This window comes from Sarcophilus harrisii, chromosome 3 (genome assembly GCF_902635505.1).
Source record: "Sarcophilus harrisii chromosome 3, mSarHar1.11, whole genome shotgun sequence".
NCBI lineage: Eukaryota > Metazoa > Chordata > Mammalia > Dasyuromorphia > Dasyuridae > Sarcophilus > Sarcophilus harrisii.
In genome coordinates this window covers 267,432,408-267,441,236 of record NC_045428.1, presented here as the reverse complement: position 1 = coordinate 267,441,236, position 8,829 = coordinate 267,432,408, and positions in this window count along the sequence as shown.

Genomic DNA, 8,829 nt, shown 5'->3' with positions numbered 1-8,829 from the left:
ACGCAAATAATCATAGGATGAAGGAAGAGAATCATGATCATCAAAAAATCTTGGACAAGAACACATAACCTCCAGAAAGCAAAGTCTCCAGATTCCTGCTGAAGATCCCAACTGAAGAAACAATTTCACTTTGAAAGGCAAAACTAATTGAATAGTAAATTTGCTGCATATAAATCATCTAGGAGACAAAAATAAGACAAAGGCTTGAAGTCCCCAGAAGTTAAAAAATTGTGACAACTAGGTCAGTTTTTGATGGCCAAGGAAAGAAATATTATAAGATGTAAATGATTTTTCTAATCCAAGGAATTCATAGGACAGAGATAGAACTAGAATGTCAGCATGAGTTAGAAAAAAAAAGAGCATTATATTTAAGATAGGAAGACCTAGTTTAAAACCATCACTCTATTACTTATTTTTCTACTTATTATTATGTCAGCCTTTTAGACCTCTGTTTCCTGCTTTGTAAAAAGAAGAAAGCTGTACTTGTTTATGATCCTATTACTTTATGATTTTGAGAGGTATTTCAAAATTGAAAACAATTGAGAAGGCAATTGTAGGTACTTTGAGATTTGTAGTTCAGGGGACAAATGGTTAGGAAATGAGAGATACAAATGTCCTAGAATCTGGGCTTTTTCCATCCTTAGCATTAAGGTAAGGGAAACCAGTTCTAGAAGTTATAAACACCAAGAGGCTTGGCCAAACTGAATCCTAGAATGTGAGTATTGGAAGAAACTTTAAAGACTATCTAATTAGTCTCACATATACATGAAAGCAATCCTTCTCATAATATATCCAATAAGTGGTCATTCAGCCTCTGCTTTAAGACATTTCAATTCCAGAAAAAATTAATGGTGAGGAATTTTTAATGAAATCGAACCTAAATTTAGTTCTTTGAAACTTTCACTTATTTTCCTGGTCCTTCCCTCTCTGGCCAAAAACAACAAATCTAGTCCCTCCTCCATATGGCAATTCTTTAAATACTTGAAGACCACTATGTACTTTGGCTAGGGATTTTTGTACTTGGCCTGAAATATAGCTCAGCCAGAATTAGACTGTCTGCCTTGAAATATAAAATTTGCAAGAGAGAGTTCAGTCACATAAGACAAGGGCATTAAGAAGATTTATTTTCCTGTTTACCTGCATGCAAGACCAGGATAAAATATTTGTAATCCTCTCTTCTGTTTTTTTTTAATCCCTCCCTTTGACATGTTTCCCTAAAGATATCCATAGTAAAATCTTCAATTTTTAAACAATGGGGTATTCCTTATTTTTAGGAAGCAGAAAAGAAAAGAGAAAAATTTGGATAGTTTTCCATTGGAAAATTCTGTGAGTGTGAAGGCATCCATATTAAGATAGAGATGTGGTGACTCAGCAACTAGCAGGAGACTTCACTAAGTGAAGAATACAGGCTTGCTGGTTGAAGAAATTAGGCTCATGAGAGTCAGAACATCTCCATTATGATAATAAATATCTGTTAATGTGCCCTTTTTAGCCTCTCTCCTCTTCCTAGTTATTAGTTCTTTCTTGGTTCATTTTTTCCCCCAAACTTCCTCTCTTCCAAACTTCTTTATTTCTATCAAGGGCACCATCACCCTCCAGTCAACCAGTTTCACAACCTGAGTGTTATTTTTTACTCAATTTTTTACTCTTTCTCTTCTTCCATATCCAATTGTCAATTTTATCTCCATAACACCTGCTGAACACATTCGGTTTCCTGACTCTAACTGCCTCCTTCATGGTCTAGACTCTCATAACTTTATGCTTTGACTATTGCAGTAGGTTGACAATTGAAAATATCTGTTATAAGCCTCTCAGCATTTCAGTACATCCTTTACTCACTCAATAAACTGATTTGCCTAAAACAGAGATCTGACTGTGTCATATGCTACTTAGTAAAATCAAGTGGTCTATCACCAGTGGTATCAATATAAATCTTTTGTTTTTCAAACACCTTCAGAACTTGAACCTTTTCTATATTACCCACTTTCTTCTACCTGTTTTTCTCCTCTTATATATGTTGTGTTCTAGTAATACTTGTCTCCTTGCTATTCTTTAAACAAGATATTTCATCTTCTAGCACCCAGCATTTTCACTGGCTGTTCTCTATAATGCTTTCCCTCCTCAACTCTACCTTCTGTCCTCTCTGACTTTCTTTAATTCTAGCTAAATTTTCATCTTCTATAGAAAGCCTCCTTTCCTTTAATTCTAGTACCTTCTCTGTGTTGATTATTTACATTTACCCTGTATTTAAGTTCTTTGCACATTGTTGTTTTCATGGTGTCTTCCCCATTAGTCTGTAAGATCCTTAAGAGCAGGAACCAAATTTCAACTTTTTAAAATTAAAAATTCTCAGTACTTAGTGCAATGTCTGACACATACATAGTAGGCACTTACTAAATGTTTATTGCCTGATTGAAATAATGCAAATAATGAATACAAATATTCCATTTGATGGCAGTAAGAAAACATCATCATATTTTTAGGGAAACTGCTGGGGTATACTTTGATTATTAAGAACTGAAAATTTCAAATTCTTAAGTAGTCAAGGTTTTCTGTGGTCTATAATTACCCAAATAACCTATAATATTTATAAAGTTCTCAAAGTGAGACAACTTGTAACATTAGAGGTATTTCACAAGCCTGAAAGTCTAGGCTGTATGCTGTAATCAGAGAGGACCCAATCCATCTGTGGAGCATATCAAGGGAATTTTCCTTTCCTCCAACTCATCTCATGAATATTCTAATTCAACTTTGAAGTGCTTAAAATTATATTTGCTTTACTTTACTCCTCCTCTATTACTAGTATACCACTCCTATCTACCTCTCAATTCCTTGGTTTCCTTAGTTCTATAATTTTTATGCCCTAGATGATAGCCAAGATAAATATGGAATAAATACAAATATGGAAAAAATACAAATAAATACAAAACAGTTGACTAACAACTCTTATCCAAAGATAATTAGTAAAATAAATAATAAACTAAAGTTAACTAAAGTTAATTAACTAAAGTTAATTTCCTCAATTGAATTAAAATGGGAAACTGCCATTAAATATCTGAGAACTGGCCATGCTTCTGGTAATCCTTAACACTAAAACTTGACAAATGTCCATTCAAGCCAAACAGAAGCTGATGATCCACAGAAGAGCCAGGAATCAAACCAGAATCCAACCACTCAAAAGAATGACTTTTACTTATTTGGGGAGGAAGTATTTCTTTCCTTGACTTGCTATTAATTGTGAGATTTTTAACTAGAGCTAGTCACTGAACTGTAGACATGTCTGCTAGAAAACAGTCTTCAAGCAGTTTTTACAATTGTTTGGTTCAGAGAGTTGCAGGAACAGTTGAGATATATCCAGCAGAAAGTAGAGAGACAAATTTTCTATGGAAACAGAAAAGCAGAACAGTTTTCAAGATAAGCAAATGGAAGTAGGGTTTTTGTCAGCAGAGAATAGAGATGACTATGAATTTAAAAGAGAACTAGATTTGGAGGTTGAGAGTCAAGATGTAAAGAAGAACAGACCTGGGGGACCCAGTTGAGCTACTCACCTTGGACAAATTTGGTGCCCACAGTGAATAGAATGAAGCCTCCAAAGAGAAATAAAAAGAACTTTGTTTTACCTTCTATATAAGTGTTCCCTATATATGTGCCTCCCTACCATTGTACTCTGTGTTCACTCTTCCCATGTGTACTGTGTAAATTTGCAGGGGAATATGCTGCAGATTTATAACAATACCTCTGTGAATAATCCTCGAACCCAGCAGTAGCAAAGGCCTCATTGAGAATAAACCCATGAAATGCAAGTTGGGGAAATTAACCCAAAAGAATCTTGAACAACATAGTTTTGAAGCTCTGAGACCAATACATTCCCAAATAGAAGAAAATACTTGGGATTGGTATTGAAAGAACCCAGGGATTCTAAGACATGGTAGTATTGATAGAAAGTGCTTCAAGCATGAGGAAAATAGAGCATAAAAATCTGAAAATGGGTCTCCACAAAAGAGGAAAAGAAAATAGAGCAGTATGGTTCAGAGGGAAATACTATGTAAAAAGATTAGAAAAAGAGGCCAGGGTGTGACAAACTTTAAATGTCAGAAAAAGGAGTGTTTATTTGATTCTAAAGCTATTGGAGTTTATAGAGTAGGGGAGTAATATGTCCAGACTTGATCTTTAGGAAAATTGCTTTGCCAGCTATGCTGAGGATAGATTATTAAAGGGGAGAAATTTAAGGCAGGGAGACCACTTAAATAGCTATTTCAATAATCTCACAAAGGAGATAAGGACATGAACTAGTATGGTAGTAGATATGTGAGTGGAGAGAAGGAAATACTACGTGTGTTATTGCAGAAATAGAAAAGATAATATTTGGCAACTGAATAAATATGTGAGATGGGTGAGAAGGAAGACAATGTTGAAGTTGTGAACCCAAGTGACTATAAGAATGGTAGTACTCTCAACAGTAAGAGGAAAATATGGTAAAGGGAATATTTGATGGTCAAGAAAGATAATAGGTTCTCTTGGACATAATGAGTTTAGATGTCTAATGGACATCTAGTAAGAAATGTCAAATTGACATCTAGTGATGCAATACTGGAACTTAGAAGAAGACTTAGAAAGAGTGTGTGTGTACGTGTCTGTGTGTGTGTGTGTGTGTGTAAATCTACAATCAGTGAGCTCATCATTTCTTATACCACAGTACCTATATCGCAACTTGTTCAGCCCTTTCTCAATTGCTGGGCATTCCCATAATTTTAAATTCTTTGTCACCACAAAAGAGTCACAATTAATATTTTAGAATATATAGGTTCTTTCTTTTTACCTAATCATTTCTGGAAATAGACCTAGTAGTAATATTGCTGGATCAAAGGTTATAGGCAGTTTAAAAACTCTTTGGACCTAATTCCAGATTGCTTTTCAAAATGACTTGATCAGTACACAGTTCTACCAACAGTGAATTAGTGTTCCAATTTTTCTATATCCCATTCAACATTTGTTGCTTTCTCTTTTAATCATTTTAACCAATCTGACAGGGGTAAAATATCTCCAGTTTATTTTAATATGAATTTCTCTAATCAATAATAATTTAGAACATTTTTTTCACATGACTATAAATTGCTTTGATTTCTTCATTGGAAAACTGTCTGTTCATATCACTGACTAGTTTAAAATTTTATGTAGTTCATGGAAACTTTCTCCATTTCATCCCATGCTGCCATGATCACAGTAGAAATGGAAAGATGCTTAAGTCCATTTTATATTTTCCTTTCTTATATGGTTAGTCTGGGCAAAAGAATTCATTACCTGGTAATTAAGAAAAATAATTATTCCTTTTATATTAATAACCAGTTATTGAATTAAGACTGAGGTGTTTCCCCATCCTATTTCCTCACTCAGAAATCAGTCATGAGTAGATTTAGGATTAGAGTAAGAGTCAGAGGGTGGTTAGGGTGAGGTTATCCAGCTAGCCTATGAAGGGCAGGGCTGATGATAAGATGAAATATTACTCCTCAAGATGCACTCTACTGGGAAAACTCAGATTTAATCAAAAAGTAAAAACAAACAAACAAACAAAAAACCCTCTAGTTAAAGTGGTGAATTCTGGCTTATTGTAATTTTATCAGGTCTGAATAGAAGATGACACCCTCTTTTATCAAAATTGCTTCAGGCAGGGTTTAGTCTAGTATAGATGAGTGTTTTTGACCAAGATCTGATGATCACTCATGTTCCTCAAACCCTCACTAGAATAAGTCCATCTTTCATTACAATATTCATTCTCTCATTACTTTTTAACCAATTATAGTTGATTTCTACTCTCAGGTATACTCCTTTAAAAAAAAAATAAGTATTCAAGGTTCCACAGGTTAGTTCTCTTTGTTCATTAAGAAGAATAAATGACATCATTTTATTAATCGTTTGCTAGATGAAATTAATAAAATAATTAAAACTTACCCATAAACTTTCTCTTGGAAATTTTTACTCTCCACATCACCAACAAATCTCTCTATTTCCATGGCTGATCATCTGATAACAAACACATTTCTCTAATTGTGACCATATTACAAGACTTCCTAGAATGATAGTGCTAGGCTAGAATTCATATTCTGCTTTTGAGAACTCAGGTCATTTGTATTTCATAGAAAGGAAATAGAGTAGGGCACTATGGAAGCTCTTAAATATTAAATATGAATGAGTCTATTATATCATCACAATCATCATTTCTGTTTTGGGGTTTTGTCATGACAAGCCTCTTATAATAAGAAAAAAAACAAAGTAAATCTACTAACAGTGGTTTCATCTGAAAGCGCAGACAAAATTCACATCTGGATCATGCTATATCTCTATTTTTTAAATGAATTCAAATGTGTCTAAGGCTGGATTGAATTTCATGACTTCAGTCCTGTCACTTTATTCATTGTGCACTTAGCTACCTGTCCCTCTCTTCTGCACCTGTAGGGGAATCCGTGCAGGTCACCCCCCCCCCCCATATATACCCCATACCCACACACCCACACCCACACTCACACACTCACTCATATATCATATAGCTGTATGTGTTTCTCCTCTCTTTTTTTCTCTGTCTTTCTTTCTCTGATTGTCTCTGTCTGTCTGTCTCTCTGTTTCTTCCTCCCTCATTCCATATCCCAAATCCATCACCCATCATATTTTATCACCCAGTCTTATAAAATAATTTTCAGTAATATGCAGATACATATCCTCTAGACTCATGGAAGGATGCACATTTTCCTCAATAGATTCTCCTCAGAGAGCTGAAATAAGATGTTTGTGGTGTACCATATCATAATGTGCATCTCTAATTCAAATTGAATGCTTGAACTAAATGTTAGCTTTTCCTGAAGTTTGGACATTCTGTTTCCTATCAGAGTCCAGCAAGTCTGCAGTATCTGTAATTACTGACTAAAGTAGTTTAGATAGATAAGTAATTTTATTTCAGACTGATTAGGAAAGCATTGTAGTTGACACATATAGGAATCAGAACAGAATATCTGAAAAGTTTCTAAATAGAAATTTCCTAGTGAAATGTGGTCATTTATTTTGATTTCCTCCTCTGAATTATCCCTTGGTAAGCCTCACTTTGTAATGATGGTATTAGCTCACATTTTGCTAACAGATATGTTCTTATTTAAGGAAGATATAGGAGACAGTCTATGTGTGGTGGTAGGAGATAAAATAAGGGAGCTAAGTGATATAGTGCATAGAATTCTCTGCCTGGAATCAGGAAACCTCAGTTTAAATCTTGCCTTAGACACTTACTAGCTATGTGATCCTGGGCAAGTCACTTAACTCTGTCTCAGTCTCCTCATTTATAACATGATCTAGGGAAGGAAATGGTAAACTACTTAATTAGCTTTGCCAAGAAAACATTAAAAGGGGGCATGATTAACCATGCGTGGCTGAAACAACTGCATACAAGCAATAGGAAATAAAATACAATGCCTAGAATCCAGCAAGTAGGCCAGTTTGGTTCAAATATAGAATATGTGGACATTAGTAATGGATTTTCAAGAAATGGTAATGATGGAGGCAAAGCAACAATCAGGTCATGCTTGATCATGCCTTTTACTTTAGGATCATAAGTTTTTAAGAATACAGATCCTGGTTAGTGATGCAGGCTCTAGACATAGATAATAAATAAATTCACTCCCCCACATAAAAACTGAAATCATAATCATGGGGTGCATTTATTATCCTGTTCTAAAAAAGAATAAAGATAGCTGCTATAATAAGACCAAAGATCTATAGTGATAAAAATTCAGTTCAAATGCTTAACATTTTCCTCAGTTCCTCTGAGAGAAAAAAATTCAGAATTCTATCATAGAATACCAACATAGCAGAAACCTCTGATAAGATTTAAGTCTGCTTATATCTATCTCAATTTCTATATACTATACATAGTATATAGATTAGTATATATATATATATATATATGTACACATATATACACATACGTGTATGTGATAAACACAGAGAACTCATGCAATTTGTTTATGTTGCTAGTTATACTCATACCCAGAAAAAGATCCACTAATAAATTACTTAAGATATTAGTATTTAAACACCATACCAATAGCACGAGGCTAATTATGTAAGAGTTTTTGACTTCAAATCACATGCATAGGGCTTTACACATTAATATGATGTACTGAATTTTCCATTAGTTCTAGTTCCTTTATTTTTAAACTCCATTTATTGCATTTCTAGTGAAACTATTCTTTGCTCCTTTTCCCCATTAATGCTTTCTGTGTCAAGTTAAGTAACCTCTCTCATGAAGAGACAATGAAGACTGGCCTATTTTTTGGTCTGGCTTCAAATATTTCAGTGATTAAGCAGTGAAATAAAAGAATGAATTTCCATCATTGGGTAGAAAGTTTCTCTGGGCTTTTGAAAGGTATGCCAGAAGTGCACAAACTTTGGCAGGTTGTACTAAATAGAAAGCCTTTGAATATAGTAAATACCTTGTATTTGTATTGCACTTTAAAATTTACAAATACTTGTAACAGAGTTATCTCATTTGATCCTTCCAAATGTATTATTGATAAAGAAAATGAGATTGAAAAAAGTTAAATGACTTTCCCAAGATCACATGGTTAGTAAATACCTAAATCAGAATTTAAACTCCAGCCTTACTTAATCCAAGCCCAACCCTCTAGTAATTGTGCCATCAGCAGGAAAGATAAGAGTTTTTGCTATCTGAGAAGCAGCCATGTTCTCATCAAAAGAAAGTTTGTCAATTCATAATGCATTTGTTGACCACTTAAAAGAAGAAAAAAAGGATCTCAGTCCTCTGAGGCTCTCTGATAAAGACAGTAT